Genomic DNA, 25722 nt, shown 5'->3' on the forward strand with positions numbered 1-25722 from the left:
AAATGTTAAAAACTGGATACAGTATATATTCTGTCATTTATTTTTATATTTATTATATTTAGTGGTTCCCAATTAATACCGTTTACCAGCCAAAGCCAACCGAACTGTTAGAGGAGAAGACCTAGTATGTTCCTGATTTATCCCCTTGTACTCACTACAGGTTAGAAGAACACACATTTCTAAGCTGCCAGTAGTCTGTGCAAGGGAATAATTCAGGTGGAATCCACATACCTTTGAAATCGAAAGCAGAAGCTCATAATGCATCTGGAATCTGCTCTGAAATTATCTGCTCTGAAATTGTCAAGTGGTGCTGCAGTTCACAGCAGGCATAAATACCTGGGATTCAATAGATTTAGGTCAATATATTTAGACCATAAATTTTAACATATTTATTAGAAAGACAGTTCCATTTAAATAAATGGGACCTTCCCCCAAATGTAAGGCTTGAATGTTAGAAATTTCCACTGGACAGGACCCAATACTTCAGTACAACTCTTCCCACACATCCTTTGCTTGCAATACATGATGTCCAACAGCTAATACCATACTCAAAGGTATTCTTCCACTTAATTTTGTTTGTATGTTCATTAGTGAATTCTTAATGTTAATTAGTGAAATCTTTTTTATTTTTATTATTTAATAAATTTCTATACTACCCCTCATCTGAAGATCACAGGGAAGTTTAGAATATAAAAATGCAAAAATGGAACAAAAACAATACCCTCCCACAGTTTAAAAGGCCACAGAGTGTTTAATTAGCCAAGGGTCTGGGGGAGAAGAGGACTGTTTTTGCCTGGTGCCTAAAGCTATCTGGTGCTTAAAGAGTGGCTGGGAAAACCCAGCCAGATGGGTAGGGTATAAATAAAGTTGTTGTTGTTGTTAAGCAAAGTGCATCAGACGAGCCTCCCTGGGAAGAGCATTCCACAAGCAGGGAGCCACTGCGGAAAAGGCCTGTTCTCATGTTGCCACCCTCTGGACCTCTCATGCAGTGGGCAAATGACGAAGGGCCTCAGAGGATGATTGCAGAGTTGGCAAAACATCACCTCCACCCCTTCTCCACACCCACCTTCATTTTCCTCCTTTCACCTCCCCTTTTTCACCAGGGCCAGCTCTTAAGCAACTGTTTGTCCATTTTGGTCTCCCTGGTAAAAGAGAACCCCCTTTTTCTGGATGTCTATGCAGGCAAATAAAGGTTTCTGTATACTTTTAGGCTCATTCAGAGGCTTCTCCTCAGCAACAGCCTGTGGGTGGCAATGTATAATACTGTGAAGGCAGATGTTAAGAAACTAGATTTTAAATAATGACATGTGGCCATGTCAGCTGCAGGTAATCAGTTCCTAATTTTAGAATACCAACCCTGTTGACATCCACTTTGCTGATTAAAACCTTCTAATCAGCCCCTCTGGCCTATATGACCTGATAGGAGATGGTTGATTTTGCTTATTAACATTCCAGGAGCCTTCTCCTGTTTCTCCAAGCCCACATTTTATATAAATGTAAGTACTGAGGACTTCTGGAGGCTTCAAAATAAACAAAGATGCTCTGATAACATGAAGAATATTACATCTGATACAATCATCCTTATGAGGATTTTCTGTGACTACATGGCGATATCTCACCCACACATTAAAAATAAATAAAAAATGAGGTGATAGCTTGGTTGTACAAGAAGAAAGCTGCTATGCCCCTCCCTGCACATGGCCTTCAAATAAATAATAAATAAAAAGTACCAAATATTCGGTAACAAGGTCATCACAAACAATATCCTGTTGGTACCACAGTCCAACGAGCAAACATGGTACTAATTTATGAACTAGGTCAGGAATATCATGTCCCCCTCCCCTGTCCCCCATACAAGATATACATTGCACACTCAGAAAATAGAATATCTCCATGACAAAAGTGCTACTCTCAGGGAAATTGGCCATACCACGTACAACATATGAGGGGAAATGTGCATTTATTGCATTAAAAGAAAGTAAAGAAAAAGATCCTTAAAGATTACTTGCACAGTTGCTTTACACAGAGAACCCGTCCTTCAACAGGGAAGGATATTCAATTTATAACACTTTCGGGCCAGTAAAAAGAAGTTACTTTCCAATCATAGTACATAAAACCAACAGTATTTGCTACACAGAAGAATCTGAAAGCAAAAGTGTATGCAAAATATTCGATTTTCTGGTTACGCAGAACAAGGCAGAATTTCCTCAGCAGAAATATGCTTACTGTAAGATCTCTTTTTACAAAATGAATAATGCTTTTGCCTACATTGCACAGAGATAATGCGTGGAAGTGAAGATACTACCTAGCTTTTGGTCTTGGCAGATGTGGACTTGGCAAGTGTGCATAGCTACAATCACACTGCACACAGCAAAGCCCCACTAGTGTGGCATTTAGAACCAGTAAAGTATTATGGATGATACAACTCCACAACCAAGCACTGTACACTGAGTGCTCTCTCCACAAGACTGTCCACTTCTGAGAATGCTTTTTGTTGTAAACTTCTTGGATGAAGGGAAGTATATAAATAAAATAAAATAAAAATAAATAATACTATTCCAGAGTCTTTCCAAATGCCTCCTACTTCTAATCAAGAGGCTCTGAGAAAATCTGAGGTTCCCAAATACAAGTGGGAGGAGAGGTGAGGGAAGAATCTATGCATTATCTCCCACTCATTCAGTTGTATCTTTCAGACGGGGAAGTCTACAAAAGCAAAGGCATTTATGTGCTTTTCCTTTGACTAGTCTTCCTCAAAGACTGGAGGAAAGGAAGCAAAATTTGTGATCCTACTTTTAAAAGTTGCTTTCTCTTCTCGCTCTCTCTGCCCAACCCGCACCCCTCACCAAAGCAACTGGAGCTTCCAAGTACAGTGGTACCTCTGGTTACGAACTTAATTTGTTCCGGAGGTCCATTCTTAACCTGAAACCATTCTTAACCTGAGGTACCACTTTAGCTAATGGGGTCTCCTGCTGCTGCCGTGCGATTTCTGTTCTCATCCTGAGGTAAAGTTCTTAACCCGAGGTACTACAGTGGTACCTCTAGATACGAACGGGATCCGTTCCGGAGCCCCATTCACATCTAGAGGTAAACGTAGCTAGCGATGGCACATCTGCGCATGCGCATGTCGCTTTTTGTCGCTTCTGCGCATGTGCGTGACGTCATTTTGAGTGTGCATGCGTGAGCAGCGAAACCCAGAAATAACGCGCTGCGTTACTTCCGGGTTGCCATTGAGCGCAAATCGAACGTGCTCAACTCGAAGCATATTTAACCCGAGGTATGACTGTACTTCCGGGCTAGCGGAATCTGTAAACTGAAGTGTTTGTAACCCGAGGTACCACTGTAAATGCTGCTTGCTTCCAAGGAACATGCACCGTCGCAATTTACTTTGAATGTATCAGTTTAGAGCCCCCTTGGCTATCTAAATTTGTTTTTGGATGGGTAAATCTTTGTATGATCTAATTTAGTATGGAATACATAGAGTTCAAACAGCATGTTTGTTTTAGTATAATACTGTAACATATTGTTGAGGAGTGCTCTTTTTGTGAGGAACTTGGGATTTGATCAGCTTGAATAAGAAGCTGATAATGCTACATACAGCTTGGTTTGGTTGCTTTAACTGGGTTTTATCCATTAGAGGAAACAAATTGAAAAACCAATTTCACCTCAACACATCTTGTACAGAGACACAAAATATGCCCAATTGTTTAACCAGTATTCCATGTTGTTCCAAGCTGCCTGATTTATTTGGGCAATTTCCTTCTGAATTAATAACATGTGTTATTTATATCAATTTATGACACATGCAAAGAGATGTGAAGCGCATAATGGATTAAAAAAGAAAAGGGGGAAACTACCAGCAAGGTTTAATGCCATCTTGTACATCAAGCTCTTGAGCTGTGAAATCATGATTAAGATTTAAGGCAAAGTACTTTCTGAGGCCTCAAAGTGACAAACAACGAAGAACTGAGAGCCATGGCCATATCACAGCTGCATTTCAAGTTTTGGTTAATAGTCATGTAGCCAGTTGGTGAACATTATGCTCTGCATTTCACACAGTTGATGTTGACTGGGCAGATGCTAGGTGGATAAATTTTACTATACAGTATATGTTAATGGGGTATTTGAGCAGGCTTCATCGTACCTACTACTTACTATACAAATGATTTTTTTCATGATTGTGTCCATCAGAATGAGGAGCAGGTTGGATATTTTTGTCTAAGAAAAGGAAACTGAACAAGGCCAATATTTCAGACCTGAGTTGTGTAATCAGGACAGCTGTAGCCCAGATGCCTTTGTAGCCTGTGAAAGCTCAGAGATCTTGCCATCATCATATCTTTACAGGGTAGTGACCCAATCAATTAACAAAGACAAAAACTACCTATTCAAAGAGGGCCATCAGAGTTATTTGAATGACTATCACAAGTTATTTCCTTTCCTTAATATATGACGAAGATAGGGCATCTTCAGTTTATAAGCCATGTGGACTCTGCTCTTCAGTCTTCCCCAGCTGGCCACAAAGCTACTTCCATAGCTATTCTACTGGTCTACATGGACTTATTTCATCTCCCAGTATATAAAAAAGAATGTAGGCAGGACCACACCATGTATGTGAGAAACCTAGAGCAGCCTTATTATATACAATGGCTATTGGGACCGGAATCCGTTCAGATGCATTGCCAGCACTGGAGATATGTAGCTATATCAGGGTAGAGGATAAAGGGGTTGCTACTAATTCTAGGATAAACAATGACTTTTGCAATGGTCAAATAAAGGTTAAAGGCTTCTCCATCTTCATTGCTAAAGATGAAGTCTAGTTGCTTGATATTCTTGCCTTGACTTTACTTTTCCTCTTTAGAAATTTAAGCACCTGGTAAACCACAACAGACGGTTAATAAGCTGTGCAGCCTTTTACAACATCTCAAACCTTCAAAACCTTGTTGCAGAAGTGACGGGAGAATACACAAGCAGGGGTGCTTCCAAGCAACAGCAGATGTTTTTTAACACTACGGTAGCACTAATCCAGGCTTCCTCAACCTTGGCCCTCCAGATGTTTTTGGCCTACAAGTCCCATGAGCCCTAGCTAGCAGGACCAGTGGTCAAGGATGATGGGAATTGTAGTATCAAAACATCTGGAGGGCCAAGGTTGAGGAAGCCTGCACTAATCCCAGTCCTGTTCAGTGCTAATTGTGCATTACTTAGTCCCCATGTAAATGTAATCTGTCCATAATTAAAAGAAAGAGTGGGAGTCTGATCTGGACTAAAACTACAGCAGAGTTACAGCCTGGACTGTCTTGCCTTGGTAAAGGATTGGATGAGAGCCAGTAAACTGAAGCTCAATCCAGATAAGACTGAGGCACTGTTAGTGGATCATTTCCTGGGCTGGATGGGTGGACGATTGCCTGCTCTTGAGGGGATCACACTCGCTCTTAAGGAGCAAGTACGTAGCTTGGGGGCGCTTCTGGATCCACTACTGTCACTTGAGGCCCAGGTGACCTCAGTGGCGGGAGAGCCCTCTGTCAGCTTCAACTGGTGGCCCAACTACACCCCTATTTGGACAGGGATAGCCTAACTTCTGTGGCTTATGCTCTGGTAACATCGAGGTTGGATTACTGTCATGCATTATAAATGGGGCTGCCTCTGAAGACAGTTCAGCTGGTGCAAATCCTGGCACAACTGCACTGGCTGCCAATTAGTTTCTGGACCCAATTCAAAGTGCTGGTGTTGCACTTAACATAGCTCAGCACTTCAATACCTTAAGGATTGCCACTCCCCATACAAACCAACCTGGACCCCGCACTTGTCATCTGAGGCTCTTCTCTATGTGTCCGCTCCAAGAGGTTCAGAGGGTGGCAACAAGAGGATGGGCCTCTTCTGTGGCGGCTCCCCAATTGTGGAATGCTCTCCCCAGAGAGGCTCATCTGGCACCATCATTACATGTCTTCAGATGCCAGGCAAAAACACTGTTGTTTACCTATGGCTATTAAATAATCTATGTCCTGTGTAAGTGTGGGGGAGAGGACGGTTATGATTATTATTTTACTGTTAGGCTGTCTATCAGCATGCATTTTGCTATGTTTTTATCATTGATGTTTTGTAATGCGTTTCTAATGTTGTACACTGCCCTGAGAGCTTTTGATAAAGGGTGATACATAAATTGAATAAATGATGGTGGTGGTGGTGATGATGGATTATTCACTGGATGTCCTTGAGTTCTAGCATTACAAAATGGGGGAGGGGGGATTTTTCTCTGCCCACATTCTGTTGGCTAATACTTCCATGGGAAAAATATACCATGCATATTTTTATACACCTCTATCATATCCCATTTCACTTGCCTTCTCTCTAAATTAAAGAAGCCCAAATATTATAGTGTTTCCTCATACAGGAGATGTTGCATCCCCTCAATCATTTCAGTTGCCCTTTTCTGAACCTTTTCCAGCACTACAATCTCTTTCAATCTGTTCCTCTGCCAGCCAGCACAAGAAACAAATGGGATTCACCAAAGAGAAGACAAAATTACATTAATTGCACCACCACTGCTGCTGTTCTAAAGAGGGGACTTGTTTTTAAATGGAAATTTGAGTGCCCTATCACTGTGAAACCAACAAGGCAGTTGTGAAACTGACATACAGTGGGAGCTCGGGTTACGTACTTAATTTGTTCTGGAGGTCCGTTCTTAACCTGAAGCACCACTTTAGCTAATGGGGCCTCCTGCTGCTGCCACGCCACCGGAGCATGATTTCTGTTTTCATCCTGAAGCAAAGTTCTTAACCCAAGGTACTATTTCTGGGTTAGCGGAGTCTGTAACCTGAAGCGTATGTAACCTGAAGCGTATGTAACCCAAGGTACCACTGTACCTCCCTCCCCACCTGCCACACACACCACTGGCAAGTTGAACAGAGGGTGGGGAAGGCACTGATAGAAGCGCTGGGAGATGACAAAGAAGCAGGGTTGCATGCTGTCACCAGCCACATCAAAAGCTGCACCTCAAGACTCGAAGAAATAGTAGTGTGCTCCCATCTGAAAGCTTTGTTCTGCAGTTGTGTCCAAAGCACTAACATTTCCTAAAAACTGGAGGAACAATTACACTGCAAGACACCAACAGGGAAAAGATATGAATGCAACCGTGGTGGTGAAAGATGTCAAATGATTTCTCAGGAATTGTTCCATGGGTGAATAGTAGGCGAGTGGTGAAGAATTTCCATGCTTTCTAAGCCTTATGTGAAGGGGAAACATACACACCTGTTGATGTTGAGGACTTTTCATCTACGCTATTGCATTACTGCTGTGCAGCTGGCACTCTTGTCACCCGCTAAATGCAATAACGTTATCACTTCTTATCTCTTCACTAATACTTCCATGGGAAAAAGCAATTCAGTCTAGAGAAAAGAGCATGGCCAAATTGCCTTAAAAGCCTTGGGCATGGCTTCATATTGATTATTGCCAGCAGAACTTCAAAAAGCTTTACAAAGTTAATACATTCACATAATTCCTTTGCAATGGACAAGCTGTTTCAAAGCTGATGAATCACATTAATGGCACGGTAACAATACGCAGCAATTCAAGAGACTGTTGAAGACAGGAGAGTTCCCTAATCATACTTAATGCACAGCATTAATATCCCAGGATCATATTCCAGGGGATTGCTACTCATATACAATGAAAAGGAGCCTTGTTTCTCAGCCATAGCCATAAAAAGTGGCTGATGAAACTCCACATGGCATTTCAGCCCCGACTACTTCACAGCTGGCAGCCTACAACCGGCACCATCATTGCTAATCAGACTTTTTGCTAACCAATAATGTACAGCAGCAGCAACAGCAGCAGCAGCCCTGCCAAAGAATATTGTATCCCTGATCACCAGTGCAAAGCAGGGGACAGGAAAGGCATGCAGACACAAGCAGAGAATCATCGGTTTATCAGATGCAGACCCTATCAGAAAGCTAGGCAAGGGACCTTGAATTAGGAATCTCTTTCAGTTTAGAGAATACTTTTATTCTGCCATCTGAAGCAAGAGAGATTGGGGAAAAGAGAGAGAGCATAGGAATGGCAGAAGGAAGATATACAACAAACAGTGACAAAATATTCCCAACCCTGGAGAAAGGAGAAGCACCCCATATTGCCCCGGCAGTATTCCAGCCACTCACAGCATGTTCAGAATCTGGTAATTCAAGGCAGAATGTGACAGTGAGAATTTCTTATTTATTTCTAGAAACAAACAAACAAACAAACAAACAGCCATGACCCAAGTTCCCTACAAGCAACTAATTTGTTTGGGGCCAAGGGAACTATGGATCCTAGGTATTTCGCTTCAAAACTATGTAAAGAGACAAAATGCCAAGGCCCCAAATTAGCACCCAGCACTTCCAGTCCCTTCACTTCTAGAAAGCATACAGGAGGAAACTAGCAGTCAACTCACTAAAATGGGAAAGTAACAGCTGGATTTACTTAATAAGCTGAGGCAGGGGGAGGGGGGGAAAGGGAAACAACTCTGGTGAAATACAATTTAAGGCAAGTATTTAACCTTAATCCAAAAAGGAGGGATGAATCTCAATAAAATTCAGCCTCCCAGACGGTGAAGCTGCTGCTGGATAAATGCTACCAGATTAGGTGGTTTCATTTTTCTCCTGCACTGTTAGGCTCTGGATGATTCTTTTGGCTAATTCTCTCTGTCGCCTCCTCGGCCCTTTTTTCCTCTTTCAAATGTTCAAGCCTCCTTCTCTGAATCTCTTCAACTCCCATTTCTTAGAATCTCCTCACCATCTCCTAAACCACCTGCTACACAAAGTACCTTTTAAAGGGCAACCTACCGCAAGAGAATGGGCCTTCCACAATAGACCATTACACAATTGTAGCCTCTGCTTTTGTACAACACATACACAGAAAAATACAATTTCTTGCTGCAGACCCTAAGAGCAAAGTACCCTTTTTTCATAGCTTTCCTAGAAATAAGGAGCGGGGGGAGCAAACAACACAGAACTAAAGAAAGTAAGGGAAATCAATTGAAACCTTCAATATGCTGCTTCATAACATCTGGAACAAGATAGCTGGTGCACAACATAGACCTTGACATGCCCAAGAAAGGATTATTCACCAGCCATTTAGAATTGGGCAATTAGGGCAATTATTAATTACCGAGGGATTTCCTGGAAGCTGCTATATATTGCCAGGAGTCTTGAATCTTGGGGAAGCTATGGGTGAAAGAGCTCTGGGTCAGAACCTAAGGCAATGGTTACAGAGTTTTCCCAGGTGCCTGTCTAGATGAAGCAACGTGGGCAGATGTAAGCTACCGTATAAGCTTGAGAGATAGGAGGTTACTCTAAGTACCTAATGTCACTTGGGAGAAAGCTTTTCCGCCTTTCCCCCCCAACACTTGGGTGAATGTTCCTTTCACGGGGGAAACGTACACCAGATAGTACAGCTGGTATTAAAACAGTTTTCTCTCAAGTAGATGTGAGCAAACTCCACCCTCAAACTTGTAACATCTTGCTCTGGCCTCCTCTAATTTTAGGTAAGTCTTTTTTTAAAAGAATTTATATGTTGATTTGTAAGTTTGTTTTAAAAGAGGGTTTTGCTCTAGATTTGGGGGTATAAAAACACTAAATACAATTTTGGCAACATTTGGCACTTTCCAAGAATGGTAGTTTTCTGCATTACCTTCTACCAATAAACATACTAGGATTTGGCACGCTGTATTGTGTTAGACCACTGACAAGTACCTGCTTTTCTTGCACAAGATATAATACCTCATTAAAGAGGTACCAACTTTTAATTAGTCTGAATAGAATTCTCATGGCATTGCATCTTTGTGGTTATTGCCCTGTCTATTGGAAAATACTCCCTTTGTTTTTAATGAAATTCTAATCTGCATAAGTGAGAGCAACCTTTTTTACTACAGCACACAGGGAATGGAACTCCTGCCATCCAGAGATGTGGTTGGCTCTCTGTTTTGAAAGCTTTAGATGGGCTTTTAAGAGCTTTTCAGTCTCCAAGCATTTAACAGTTCATTTTTCACACAATGCTAAGCCAAACCAAGACATCAGTGTGAGCATGGAAGACATGCAGTCTCCTCAAGAGAAGATTAGGGACACTTTGGTCTTGCTGCTGTTAACTAAGCCATGGTTTGCACCAGCCTGTCTCTGACAAACCACAGGCTGTAAACCAGAAAGGCAGAGCAATATAAACCATGAAACTGGGTTCAGAGGGCATGTTAAGCCAAACCATAGCTTAGCTCACAACAGAATGACTAGAGGAAGAGCAAAGCAGCCACAATCTCCTCCCCAGAAACCTGCACACTCACACATTCAATGCAGGTCAATGCAGATTAGAGTTTTTGCATCCCTGCTTTTATGTGGAATTGTTTTCATAAAATCAAAGAGCTGAGTGTAACCTTGGATGTCATCTGGACCAACCTCTGCTTGGCACAGGATCTGTTGTGCAGGATGCAACTACAGCACCTCTGACCGATTTGGCCTCAGCCTGAATACCTCCAGCGACAGAAAACCCACTATACCTCTTGAGGTAGATAGACTGTTCCACTGCCAAACAACTCTCATCATTTTAACCTGCTCTTAGTTTTATAGTACAATACTGACCTCAGATATTTTGGGTTTGTTGTATTTATTAGGTTTTATATATTTTGGGAACCTTGCAAGCCCCTTTGATTTATTTAAAATGAAGAGCAAGGCAGCATTTTTAAAGTCTACCAGTTGTGAGTACTGATCTAGAAGTGCTACTTGTTCGGGATTAAATAATAGAGTACAAGGGTATGCGGCAGATGAGATAAAGGAAACAGTGCGCAGTATCAGGAGCTCAGCCACTAAATGGTTTTACCATCCCATCGCTATTCAATGGCCTGCAAGAGGGAGCAGAGGTTTCTTCTGCCTTTCTTTCCTTATATGCAGAACAGACACCACACTTTGGGAGCTATTATTTTGATTGCAATATGAAAGAGTCCAAGCTTTAGATGCCCTTGACATATAATTGAAATCCTAGCCCAAACAAACAGGCACGGTAAGCAGCAGCTGCCTTGTTCTAAGTGAAGCCACTTGATGCAAGTACAGTAGTGCCTCGCAAGACGAAAAGAATCCGTTCTGTGATTCTCTTCGTCTATCGGTTTTTTGTCTTGCGAAGCAAGCCCATTGACGGATTAGAGGATTAGCGCTATTAGCAGCTTTTAGCAGCTTATCAGCTTATCGGATCAGCTGATAAGCGGCTTAGCGGCTTAGAAAAAAGGGGGGAAGGGAAAAAACCCGCAGGAACTCGCAAGACATTTTTGTCTTGCGAAGCAAGCCCATAGGAGATTTGTTTTGCGAAGCACCTCCAAAACGGAAAACTCTTTCGTCTAGCGAGTTTTCCGTCTTGCGAGGCATTCGTCTTGCGGGGCACCACTGTACATTTTTCACACATCACTTTCCTTGACGAAGCCCTCGCTTAACTTCCAAGCGAAAGCAAATTGTATCCCTGTGCTCATGCTTTGTTCAGGTTAGGGAAGAGCGACTCACTTGGTTGGCTGTTTTGACTAATAAGCACCTACTGGCAACCAAACAGGGAGGTTTATGTAAATTGAAAGAGTTGGTTGTTATAAGAACATAAGAAAAGCCTGCTGGGTCTGGTCAATGGTTCATCTAGTCCAGCACCCTGTTCTCACACTGGCCAACCAGATGCATGTGGGAAACCAGCAAGCAGGATTTGAGCACGTGAATACTCTCCCCTCCTGTGGCTTCCACCAACTGGCATTCAGAAGCATTGCTGGAGGCAGAGCACAACCATAAAGGCTTGGAGCCATGGATAGCCCTCTCCATCATGAATTTGTCTAATCCCCTTTTAAATCCACCTAGTCAATGACTAATAAATGTGGGCATGTGGGCTGGTAAAATGATGTTTATGGACTAACATGCAAGCCTGCTTTCTTTTGCATCTTTGTCCGAGAACATTGGCTTTAGACTGTGTCTTTCAGTCCAACGAGCTTCAGTGCTTCCCATCAAAAGAAAAGCAATTCATGTACTAAGCATCTTTTTATAAGTCAACAACCCTGCCTAAGCTCATATTAAGCTGACCCACAGCTTGAGTGCTCCTACAGAACAACAGTGGCCTGATACACCTCTAGAGAGGTGATGTACTACGTACTCACTGATTCTGAGAATCTAATGAAATACCCAAAGGGATAGAATGCATTTGTTATTGCTCTGCAGAGAAATACATTTGAATGTAGTTGTACTAGGTTTTTTTTAAAAGTAATGTTAACTACAGAGAGAAATTGCTTGGCACAATGGATATCCTTTAAAAAGTGGGGGGGGGGCAACTTTAGGCTTGTGGGTTCTTTCTTTCTTTCATTTAGCATACCACCCTTTATCTGTAGATCTCAGGGCAGTTCACAACCTATTTTATTAAAACTAAAAGCCCACCAGCCTGAGCCAGGTGAACAAAACATTGGCTGGGGAAGGCAACACACTCATAAAATGAAGGAACAGGGTGCTCAGAATTTTTTTCCCCAGTAACAAGACTGAGCTCACAGTCCTGGTTTCCCCCTCCCAAGATTTCTTCATCTCAGCAGCCTAATTTAGAAGAGAGGGAAGCCTTTTGCTATTGTCAAGAATCAGAACCCTTCAAATTGCTTCCAATCACCCAGAGATCTACCAGAAGCACTTTTGCTCACACCCACTGTAAACTACACCAATACTACAATTATTCCCTCCCAGGTCTTCTAGAAACAATAGCTAAAGGAGTTGTCAGAAAAGGTATGGCCATACACTACCATAAGTGGAAGAATAGAAGCATCCCCACCCCAACCCCACCCTCCCCCTCTTTTCTTCCCAAACTTATATTGCATGCGACACTAATGTCTCATAACAAATGAAACTGATCTGTAGAAAAAGCAACTTGAAAAAGAGAAAATGCACATGTTTTTGTAAACTAAGAAATCTTTAATAAAAATTATTTTTTTAAAAAAGAAAAGTTATGGTGACCTCCCTTCTATAAGAGGGGTTCTGAGTGCGACTGGCCTGCAGCAGCAGGGGTCAGGAGCAGAGACTGCACAGTAAAAGCTCTCAAAACAAACTTGCTGGACCCCAAATAAACCCAATAGAGCCGTACCTTGGTTTTCAAACAGCTTAGTTCTCGAACGTTTTGGCTCCCGGACGCCACAAACCCAGAAGTGACTGTTCCGGTTTGCAAACTATTTTTGGAAGCCGAATGTCCAACGGGGCTTCCGTTGCTTCCGATTGGCTGCAGGAGCTTCCTGCAACCAATTAGAAGCTGTGCTTCGGTTTTCGAACATTTTGGAAGTCGAACGGACTTCCGGAACGGATTCCATTTGACTTCCAAGATGCAACTGTATAGGCAATATATTTTACTTTTATGTATTTATTGTTATTACATTGCGACCCACCTTTCCTTCAAGAATCTCAAGATGGAATACATGGTTCTCCATCCTCTCCACTGTTATCCTCACAACAACCCTGGGAGTAAGGCTGGACTGAGAGACTGGGACAACGTCACCCAGTGAGCTTAATGGCTGAGTGAGGATTTGAATGCTAGTCTCCCAGGTCTGAATCCAGTTCTCTAACCACTACAGCTCTCTCGCTGCACCTCTCAAGAGGAGATGTGTTAACAACAACAACCAAAAACCCCATGGCTGGCTGCCCATCTGTTCACCCTGTCTGAATTAGAAAATATAAAAAGTGAAATGTGTATTTGCAGCCTTCCCAACATGTAAGACAGAGCTCAGGTGTGTGTGAGCATGCACAGCACTCAGGATCAACGTTTCCCTTTCTTTGCCCATGCAGTTTGTGTGTGTGAACTCCGGAGAGCCCCAAGCCGTTTATTCCCCTGAGACATTGCTCCATCAGTACCAGAAGCAGAGAGCTTAGTCTGAATCAGAGTTATATTCTCTAGCAATCGACAAGAAGTCTCCTTGCGAGGAGAGCTAGACTCATCGGCTCCTGGGAAAAGGGCTCATGTCAAGCAATTGCTCAACCTAGAAAACGCACGGCAAATGTCAAAACACATCACCCTTCGCCTTTCCACCCCCACAAAACAAAAGCATAATCATTCATCTGAACACACATACCAGTAAAAACCCACACGCAACTCATTACGGAGTCACCAGCAATTCAGGACTCTCACAGTGGGACACCCACTCTGTGTGCGCGCATGTGTGTGTGTGTGTGTGTGTGTGTGTGTGTGTCACTATATTAAGCTCAAAATTCAATGATAAACTGGTGCTAATGAGATATTTTAACAGAAGGGCCAGGGAGTGGATTCCAGTGAAATATGGTTCAATTTTAATAAAGACTCTTAAAATAGCTTTGCAGTTTTGAAGCTGGCGGCTCGTCCTCCTACACAACGCATTATCCAAAAGGGTTGCCCATTATTAACTCCAGCAGACTGGAGTACTAACTCTTAAATGCATGTCCTTCTTGTCAACACTGCAGCAGGAGCTGGGTTATTTGGGGGCAAGATTAGCTACTCCCAGGCAGTTTTCTGGACCCCTGAGTTTGTTGCTTCCTCGCCTGTTTCTCTTACTGCTCCTCAGCAAAGTTTTTTCCTTTCTCTAGCTAGTTCTCCCAGTAGCTATGCTCATCTCTCCTTTAAAGGAGAAGCAATGGCCACGGAGAGAGGGTGAGAGAATAGCCATCAATGGTTAGCTTTTCCTGTTCTTCCGCTACTTTGTTCCATTTTGGACCATAACTCGGCGGCATAGCATCTGCCTTGTACACAGAAGACGATCCCACATAGGGCTGGGAATGTCCCCAGACAGCTCCTGCCAGTCAGTGCAAACCAGGGGTAGCCAATGGGATGCCCTCCAGACACTGTTGGACTACAGGTCCCATCAGCCCCAGCCAGCACAACCAATGGTGAAGGATGATGGGAGTTTTAGTCCAACAACATCTGAAGGGCAGCAGGTTGGCTGTCCCTGGTGTAGGCAATGCCAAGTTAGACAGACCAATGGGTCCGACTCGTATAAGGCAGCTTCTTATGTTCCTACATAGCTCAGTTGGTTAGAGCATGGTGCTGATAACACCAAGGTCACAGGTTCAATCCCCGTATGGGACAGCTATATATTCCTGCATTGCAGGGGGTTGGACTAGATCAGTGTTCCCCAACCTTGGGCCTCCAGCTGCTTTTGGACTACAATTCCCATCATCCTTGACCACTGGTCTTGCTAGCGAGGGATGATGGGAGTTGTAGTCCAAAAACAGCTGGAGGCCCAAGGTTGGGGAACACTGGACTAGATGATCCTCAGGATTCCTTCCAACTCTACAATTGTATCATTCTACATTGCTTCGTGCAGCTTTTTCTGTTATTTCAGTATTGGACTGATGCAGAAAGGTGGAAGCCCATCACCACAACTAGTGGCCCAGCGAGAAATACATGCGGAAATATGTAAGGAAAACCCAACTGTTTTCTAGTGACTCGCTTGCTGCCAGTTCTCCTATTTCCTCTCTCTCTCTCTCATATCAAATAACTGAATGACTACTGCAAACTTTAATTGGTTTAATCAGTGGATTAATCAGCTAAAGCTTTAAGATCAATTTTAATCAGTGAGGGCAACCTTTAATTGCTAGGGCTGAGAGTTAAAGACACACTTTTTGAGGCTATTTTGATTCTGGTGTGTTACTGTAACATAGGAAATGAAACAAATATTAAAAGACAAGCCTTTCCTTCAAATTGTGATCTGTAGATTTGTTTATTAAACAGTAAATTGTTTCACAGTTCCTTTAGTATCTCAAAAAGAGATATTTGATATGTTCTAGAGGTGTAGCTCCATTATTTTGTTGCAGCAAAGACTAACACACTGCTTGTGGACCAAAGTGTACAGACGGTGAGATCCTTGGCTGGCGTATTTTATACAAAACACAGGAGCCAGTTATGGTATAGTGCAGGAGTGGGGAGCCTCTGGCCTGTGGGCCAATTCTGGCCCACCAGGAGGTCCAAGTTGGCCTGAAAAGCCATTCCCCTCCCCCAACCATGCCCTCCTGCGGAGGTAGGGTTCAGTCTAACTGGGTGCTGCTTCACCACTGTGTTCCTTACAGCAGTGTTTCCCAACCTTTTTTGGGCAAAGGCACACTTGTTTCATGAAAAAAATCTCGAGGCACACCACGTTACAGCCCCGTGACGTCAGCGCGCAGCGTCACGCCGGGAGGGACGCACGAAGGAGGGGGGGAGGGCGAGCGGAGGCAGCGGCGAGCCCCGTTCCTCCCCATCCGCCCCTTTCCGTGCAAGGAGCGTGAACAGCTGTGATAAGGGGGTCAAACCTGCAGGCCGGCGCCGGGGAACCTCCAAGCTTTGGGGGTGGGGGGGAGGAGGCAGCAAAGCGAGGCAGGAAGGAGAGCGCGGCTTGGCTGGGTGAGCTTTGGCAGGGGCAGGGAATGAGAGCCGCGAGGCGGGCGCTGCGGATGGAGGCGCTGCCCGCCGAGCTCGCAGGCAGCCAGGCAGGCAGACGGCGAGAGCCCCGCGCTGGGCGGCCTCTCCTCGCCGCCGCCGCTCCGCATCTCGCCGCCCGACTCGCTCGCCTCCCTCCGGGGACGGCGCCCCAATCGAAAATTTGACTTAAAAAAAAAAACTTTCGATTTTTTTAATTTTTCCCACGGCACACCAGGCAACATCTCGCGGCACACTAGTGTGCCGCGGAACAGTGGTTGAAAAACACTGCCTTACAGGGAACATGTTGCTGAAGCAGAGTTCACTCCCCAGGAGCACAAGTCATCATGATGCGAGATGACTTGCCCCACCCACCCATCAAAGTTGACCTGTGGGGGTGGAGGGAGATAAACATAGGGCCCACAGAGCCAAAAATGTTCCCATCGCAGTATAGCGGTTGGCCTCATACTGCAGAGAGTCTGGTTCAAACTCCTACTCAGCAACAGAGGGCACTGGGTGACCTGGGGCCTATCACTGCCTCTAATTATAACCTACCACACAGAGTTGTTGTGAGGGGAAAGGAAGAGCAATGTAGGCTGCCTTGACTTCTTCAAAGGAAAATGCTCATACAGTGGTACCTCAGGTTACATATGCTTCAGGTTACATACGCTTCAGGTTACAGACTCCGCTAACCCAGAAATAGTACCTCGGGTTAAGTACTTTGCTTCAGGATGAGAACAGAAATCGTGCTCTGGCGGCGCGGCAGCAGCTAGAGGCCCCATTAGCTAAAGTGGTGCTTCAGGTTAAGAACAGTTTCAGGTTAAGAACAGACTTCTGGAACGAATTAAGTACTTAACCCAAGGTACCACTGTAAGGGGTAAAGACAGAGGCATCAGGCAGGGAGAACATTTCATGAAGCAAGATTATAGGGCCCAACCCAACAGATAAGTGAAACGCATGATCTTTTTGAAAGGGCAGCTGCTTGCCCCATCAGCCTTCCCCGCCCCAACTGCCAATGTACAAGTTGCCAAATACCAGGCTGAGCTACACATTCAGCCCACATGAGAAAAGGTCCTACAAGCATACAGCTATGCATACAGAGAGCACCTCCACATGGGAGGGGGAGTGTCCTCTGAGTTAATCAGAATCTGCCCCCCCCCGGGGGAATTCTACATGCATACGTTGGTACATGTGTGCATATATCCATGTACACTGAATGTGCACATGGCCAGAAGGAGCATAGCTCTGGGGTACGTAACTGGTAGGAGGCAAAGTCAGTCCAAGCCGCCCTATGGACACCTCACACTTTCTTCTGATGCATGTGGGGATATATTTGAACCCCCTCCCTGAAGCAGATCAAATCAGAGCAAGCAGCCTATTCCTAATTGGTAATGAATGGACAATGCAACACAAATAGTGTACACTGACACCTAAAAAGGTGTTCGCAGTGAGTTAGTCTCACAGGTAATGGCTAAGTATGATCATTTGCAGATTTTACAATAATTCCAGTTTCATGCTGGAGAATCTCTTTGAAACTTTCTTTTTTAGGTATGGCAGCTTTCAAGTCTGCTAGAGAATGCCCAAGGGGATTGAAACATTTCCCCACTATTATCAAAGTGTTGGCATCTTTAATGACTGGTTTGTTTAACTTATTCTCTTTGCACTGAGGCAGTCTGGCTTGTCCCCTTGAAACAGCAAACGGGCAAACTGATGAGCAAGACTGATTATTTATTGATTATTTGTATTTATTAAAACACCTCTTAAAATTATTTCTGTGTTATGCATACACATTCACCCCCTACCACAGAGGCAGGAAAAGTCAAGGTCTCAAAATGCTATTGTTTTATTATTTTTTAAGCCTGAGAGATCAACATTGGCCTTGCACCAAAAGGAAAATATGGGTGCCAGGCAAGCTTCCCTAAAGAGATAATTTTATAGAACAGGTTGGGAAACATCTGGCTATCCAGATGTTGCTGAGCTACAACTCCCATCATACCTGGCCATTCTTACTGCAGCTGATTAGAGTTTTAGTTCAGCAACATCTGGAGGGCAAACTGTTCCGCACGCCTGCCATATATTATCAGTTTAGAAAATGTGGTATGGCTGATGTTGTTGGCTCCTGTGCTTATGCCATAATACATTTGTTAGCCTTTAAGATAGTACCAAACTATTTTGTCTTTGAGATATTGAGTTTTGCTTAATACATATTTAATACATCAAATTAATGACTGGTCTGTTTAAAAAGAATAATATTAATCAAGTAAAAGTTATTTGATCAAAAGCTCTCAGTTTAATATGACTGTCTATGGGTGCCATATATGTTATGTGCCACGGCATTCTCATCTTACTTTTAAATGAATTTTCTAGCTCTTGGGGATATCAATAAAAGTTGAAGAGATAATCTGAAATGTAACAAGATCAGACACCCGTTTTTAGGATGCTGAATTGCCATAACACAAAGGACAGCTTGCTCAAATGTAGCTACAAAACAGTGTGCTAGGAGAAGTAAACCCAACCTGCACATGCAGCTTTCCTAACTTAGGATCGCTATTTGTGACATTATCAAATACTGCAATTCCCAGTATTGACTCTCCCCACCCCTTCAGTCCTCTGTCCTGTTCATAAGCGAGATTAGGTGAGGAACCAATATTGTGGAATGCCCTCTCAGTGGAGACCTGCTGGGCTCCCTCTCTGCCTGTCATTCAGTGGTTAGGAAGTGCTTTATAAACATTCAACCTAATTCTTAATGCATGGTCTGCTATTCAAAGAGTTTTAAACCTACTATGCGCTAGAGATTTGAGTTTTTAATAACTGCTCTCTTCCGAATGTTTTCAACTGTTGTCATTTTTACTGCTTACAGCGGATTTAGTGTTTTAATTTTGTTTATTCTTGCCTTGATGTATTTTAATCCTTTTTACTGTAAGCCACTTTAATTGTTCCTACAGAAAAGCAGGATGTAAATAATAAACAAAAATGAAAATAAACTAAACTAAACTGAAAGGCTTTGTGCGGTGCTTTTATTCCACACTGGACTAAAGGTCTTATTGGAACAGCACTGAAATTTTGAAACTTCTCGGGTTGGTGCCATACCACAGGTCAGAACTGTGGCCTGGCATAGCAGTCACTGTATCTCAGTTTTGTTGGCACAGCAAGCTATTTGGATCGGGCCATTAGAAACCAAAAATGGAAATGAAAAGACCATTTTCAGGGCATTATCTACTCATCGGCAAGTCTACTCAGAAGAAGCAAGTCACACTGAGTTCACTGAGCTTATTTCCAGGTTGAACTGGAGCCCATAAGTGGTATTCAAGTAAGTAGTTCTGTCAGCACAAGGATTTATATTTGTGCCACAGAACCTCCCCTGGGGAAAATCCTGAGGGCCAGAGAGAGAGACCTGGGGGCCATATTTGGTCCACAGCCTTAGGTTTCCCACCTCAGTCTGCGCTGACTGGCCACAGTCTTTAGGCTTACAGACAAGGGTCTTTCTCAGTCCTGCCGTGAGATGCCAGGGTTTGAACCTCAGACCTTCTGTACACGAAGATGCTCTACTACTGAGCTGCAGCTCTTCCCCACCAGGGCAATGTGATCAAACCACTTAGTCCCAAAGCTGCAAAAGCAAGGACCTTTACACTGCCAATCAATGTATATGGTACTGAATGAGAAAGGCAGTGGTTTGACTCAGTACAACATAGGTTTGTATGTAAGAGATAAATTAAAGTACTGGTGAGGCACACAACGCTGCCCTCTTATAGGACTTTACATCCTTTAAACCAGTCTCTCCTGCTCTTGCGTCCTCTTGTTTTGGATTATAGCTCTCATTAGTCAACATGGCCAATGCCTAGTGGTGACTGATGCCAAGGTTAAATATATCTGGAGAGAACCAGGTTGAGGAAGGATGGTGTAAGTTAAGCAAACTCTATCTAAATTACAGAGCTCTCTCCACATCCCATAAATATTCTCCATTTCATTTTTAAAGCTGCTCAACATACAAGGCTACGTAGAATCACATATAAGAAAGTTAATAGTAACTATTACTCACTCTTCTAGGTGTTTGACAGTTGCCTTCCACAAAAGTTGATTCGTACATACCAATTATTTTCTGAATCACTCAATTGAAAATTGCTCTACGCAGCATTTATGAAGTGAAGATTGCCCATCATAACGGTGACAGAGAATAAGTTAAGTTGTAATTTTTTTTATTTATTTTTTACTGGACCCATCAATTCTGATATTTTGCAAGATTTCAACCCTTTTCCTGAATAGCAAAACAGATTCATGGCAAAAAGGGGGGCGGATTTATTACCTAGCCAACTGGTTAGGCACTGCCCTGTGAGCAGATTATGGTGCTGGCCACATGAAGCTCACTTCAATTTGCATGGCTGTGAGCTTGCTCTACATTTGCAATAAGTCACTAGTTTAATATGACAAGCCCAGAAGGTTGTGCTGCCACTGGGGCAATTTAACAGCTCCCATGGAACTACTTGCTGACACATACTAGCCCTTCAGTTGGCAAATTAGAGGTTGCTATGCCTTGCTTGAAGAAAATGAACAAGAATCGGCTCTCGATGAACTCTTCACAAACAATGCAAGGGACCACAGCATGAAGAAAGTCTCAGGTTCCATCCCAAGCTTCTCAGATAAGGCTGGGAGAGACCCATGTCTGAAGCAGCAGCTGCTAGTCAGTGCAGTGTATACAGTACAGTCGCACCTTGGAAGTCAAACAGAATCCGTTCTGGAAGTTCGTTCGATTTCCAAAACATTCGGAAACCAAGGCACGGCTTCCAATTGGTTTCCGATTGCGCAGGCGCAAACAATAGCGGAAGCTGCGCCGGACATTTGGCTTCCAAACAAAGTTCGAAAACCAGAACACTCACTTCCAGTTTTCAATCTTCTGGGAGGTGGAATGTTTGACTCCCAAGGTGTTCGGGAGCCAAGGTACGACTGTACTGAGCTAGATGGACCAATGGTATGACTCAGTATAAGTCAGGCTCCTTTACTCCTAACATAGCAACTTTTGAACTAGGCATTTCCCTATTTCCTCTGCAATAGAGCAGGGGGAGCCAACATGGTGCCCTCTAGTTGTTCTTGGACTACAATTCCCACCAGCCCCACACAGAGGTGATGAGAGTTGTAGTCCAACCACAGCTGGAGGACAATACGTCAGATCAAGAGGAATTCATGTGAGAAGAACATTAACTGGAATGTCAGATCACACTGACTATCACCTCGCCCTTGTACAATGGTACTAGCTTGCAGATGCACAATATGTAATATGAAATTCATAGTCTCGTGAGACTCTGGCAACCATGCATAGAACAGCCCACTCCATATAGGGTAAGGGGGAAGAAAGGCGAGGAGAACTATGGCTGACACAGGCAGGCAAAATAAAATAAAATAAAATAAAATAATACACTGGATACAATCATAGCATGCCATGGACTTAAACCAGGAACACTGTGTTGTGAGGCTGGGACACATCCTACAGAACTACTAAGGACTGTATGTGTTTAGGCCTCAGATACCTCTTCTCGTGTGGGAGAATAGAGTTGTCCAACATCAGCTTCTGCAGTTGGTGGGCAGGATGATACCTCTCCACTGGCCAGGTCAGCTTCTACATACCAGAAGCCTTGCTTTTTGCCTTTGCCTATTCAGAAGGGTAGTATGTCCTGCCTGCTACACTTCAAGTTCCACTTTCCCCAACTCCACCCACTAATCTCAGTGTACTGACCTGGAAAATATGCCCTCTGGAATTGCAATATTGCCACCCACAACCCACCTTGTCCCAACAGCACATTGTCTTCTACCTAATCCTTTACAGCACAGAAGTTCTCTGTCTCACGTTGTTGTGGCCACACAGTCACCCTCTTATGATTTTACTTGGGACATTATGCTTAGGGCGCGATGCAGTAAATATTCCCGCAATTCCCTCTTTCTCTATCTTTCTAGATTGGCGTTTCCCAAAGTTGGGTCTCCAATTGTTGTTGGACTACAACTCCCATCATCCCTAGCTAGCAGGACCAGTGGTCAGGAATGATAGGAACTGTAGTCCAAAAACAGCTGGAGACCCAACTTTGGGAAACCCTGATCTACATCAATAATAAGGCAGTCATTATTATTACTACTATAATACTAATATATTTAGATAGCACATTTCCTAGCTCAGTGAACAACAGCCATGCATCATACTCCAGTATTATTATCCTCATAACACAGACAGCACACTGAGACTGAAGTGTAGCTTAGTTGTCTGCTAAGTTCATAGCAGAGGTGAGATGTGAACTGGGACTGTCCTAGCCCACATCTGATTCTTAATCCATATGCTATTCTAGTTCTCAGCTAGAGTTTATGCAAAACTATGATGAATAAACCTAATCTTATTTTTAAAATTATTTTTATTTAAAGAAAAGATCAATGTAAATGAAATATTAGTAAAACTAGAAAACTCTAGGAACCTCATCAGAAGAATCATGAACATGAAATAATTTTCAGAGCTTGCAACCATACTATGCTAAATGATAGGGCTACTTTTCTTATTTTGATACCATCCATTTAAATCTGATTAAGTGGGAGGGATGAGGAAGCATGAGAAGCTTTTAGTTCAGCATCTTCCGCTTCACAAACTTGTCTTGCAAAGGCTGGCATTTAAAACTAATTTTGCCAGTGTCTGGTTTTTGATGTTGCAAACCCCATCAGAATACAAACACCAAAGCCTCTCATTTGAGAGCACAGCGTGTGGCTTAAGAAAGGGATGCCTTGGGCAGACAAATTTCAGCATGATAAAATGGACCTGCCAGTGAAACATACTACATAACATATAGTTGTATGGCCAACATCCTATTGCCTACCTAGTCAAAACTATTCCTGCACTTTGCAAGAATAACTAAACACAGATATATGTACCAGCTATGGTGAGGGGTAACCTGGCAAGTCCATCACCAACTCTCCTTTTTATTTGAAATAAACAAGCACTAGAAAGAAAATGACATGGCTGGAGATCTTGCCTATTAACCTAGAGCTGAGAAAGTTATCACACTGTCTGATTAGTTGTAGTAGCAGAAAAAGCTCACAGAATCTTTTTCCCAGGACCTTATTGATTACTTGTTCCCTATCTCCTAAGTTTTTTAGGTAAAAGGTTTAGTGATCCCATATTAAAATTGTGCATAAATTAGCATCATTTGTAAGAAGTGGAACACGGTAGCAAAAACATCCAGATCAAAACAAGACTTAGCCATAAGTCCAGCACTACAGGTAAATGACATCAGTATTTTTCAGACAACAACTAATGCTGTTTCTCCTTCTTTCTTCTGTCCTTAAAGCTGGCAGCTACTGCCAGGTCCATCTTTAGCAATGCTGTATATTCCATCCAGCAAGCTATATTACACAGGAAGGTTCAGAAAATCAAAATTCATTCAATGGCATGACACATAGGAAGGAAGCACAGGGAAGGGGTTTGAGAAGAGGAAAGAGGGGTGGTTTTGCTGCAAACCTACACCACAAGCAAAACAAGGGGCTCCATTCCAGTCACTGCCTCCTTTCCTACATAGCCTCCTGGATGGCTGGCTAGTTGGCAGGCAAGACTGTAGACAAAAACAGCGCACCCTGAAGGGGGGGCAAAATAAGGTGGTCCATCAGAACAAAAGAACCACAAACCAGAAGCCACCTAGCTCCTTGCATGACACAACAACACACAGCCACCTTCCCACTCACCCACCCACCCACCCACCCGCCACAGCCACCACCCCGACCCCAATCGCCTCCACCCCCACACCTCTGGGCAGCCTGTATTTTTGCTGCTTTCAGTGGTCCCACGCTCTTCTCGCCCACCCTCTCCTTTAAAATAATAATAATAATAATGAATATAATAGAGGAAATGAAAATAAAGCCACACGAAATCTCTTGCCGAGCGAGAAGCAGCCCTGCTCCATCGCGAGAGGAAAAACAAACAAATAAAATACCTCAACATTCACAAGCAGCCGGAGCATCTGATCTGACATGGAGGGGAGATGGGCAGGATTTTATAGGCATCAGCATCAGCCCTGACGAGGTTCTCCCGCCCATACACAGAGATCCTGCATCCTCCTCCCGCGGGGAAGGGAGAATCATACCGCCAGGAGGGAATGCAATTGGAGGAGGGGGGAGAGAGAAGAAGAAAGAAAAGAGAGAGGGGGATCCAGTGTCCACATAGCAGCTAATAGGGTGGGTGGATGCAGTTAAAAGAAAATGGGACACACACACACAGACAGACAGGCCAATTCCTTACCTCCGTCCAGGGCGCAGCAGACTAAACAGGCAGCGCCGGCGGCAGCCACTAGAGCTCGTCCTGTGTGGCTTCCGCCCCGCCAGCCCCGTCTGCCTGCCGTTGCTCCTCCCCAACCAGCCCGGAGTCCAGAGTCTGTCTGTGTCTCTGTCTCTCGGTACTGCTGCTGCTGCTGCTGCTGGGCCTGACTCCCCTTTCACGTGACGCAACCACATGACCCAACATGTTACTTGCTTCTCTCTCTTTCTCTCGCCGCCCCCTCCCCACCCGCAACTCCGCCTCGGCCCCCCCCCCTCTTCTTCTCCGTGTCGGGGTCTCTCACTCGGTGTCACGCGAGGAGGGCCAAAAGGCGAGCCGCGCCTCTGAGCACGTGCAGAGCGCTTTTGCCCCTCTGCGCGGCGGGGCATCGCAGCGTTAGCCTGTCCACCCCGCTATACGGGAGCGGAGGCAGTTGCTTCGGGTCAAAGGATGCGGCTTTCAGGCCTCGGCCTGGTGCTGCCTCAATGCGATTCCTTTATTTTCATCGCGAAAGGAAGATCCCGTTATTGTTTTATCATTTGCCACTGCGTTTTTTGAACGTTTGTAATAACATTAATAACTGCATTGCTTAACAATATTCCCGTGATTTAAGACATCGTTCTGGGGTGTTGTGCAACTTCCCCAAGGGATGTGTTTTCTTTTTGGTATATTTAAGTACAGATTCTTAGGTGGTTTATAGGCCGTTGGTTTTTTCTGGAGCAACAACTGCAAATTATGTCTTATTGCTGCCTACAGCGCCAACCTTGATCCAGCATCAATAGCTTTATAACTGTCATATATAATGCGCCTCCCAGGATGGAAAAGGGTGTGTCCTCGCTTTCCTAGTTCCTAATTGCAGCCATTCTGCCTAATCCTCTATAATTCAGAAAAGATGTGTTTGTATTTAGAATGATTGTTCAGAGGCGGTTTTAGGGTAGCACTACCAGTTCAGTTGCACTGGGCTCTGGCACTGCAAGGGTCGCTGGAACAATAATGTAGAATGGGCAGGCCAAATTTTAGCATTGCACAGGGCACCACAGAAATTTGAGACCCCCAAGTCTGCCGCTGGATTTATAAATCAT

General features: G+C 43.8%; 1 protein-coding gene across 3 annotated transcripts in view; it reads right to left on the reverse strand.

Moving 5' to 3' along the window:
* Positions 1 to 24859, reverse strand: part of TULP4 (TUB like protein 4) — a 96889-nt gene extending 72030 nt beyond the window's left edge. The window contains exon 1 of one of the 3 annotated variants that reach the window (XM_082215187.1): positions 24626 to 24859. The gene's annotated coding sequence lies outside the window, so the exon portion shown is untranslated. Of the gene's footprint in view, positions 1 to 231; positions 252 to 24320; positions 24505 to 24625 lie in introns of those variants that run through there. The other 2 variants (XM_082215188.1, XM_082215189.1) reach the window with 2 other exon arrangements.
* Positions 24860 to 25722: the final 863 nt, after the last annotated feature.

Source organism: Podarcis vaucheri (genome assembly GCF_965113315.1).
Source record: "Podarcis vaucheri genome assembly, chromosome: 3".
Classification (NCBI taxonomy): Eukaryota; Metazoa; Chordata; class Lepidosauria; order Squamata; family Lacertidae; genus Podarcis; species Podarcis vaucheri.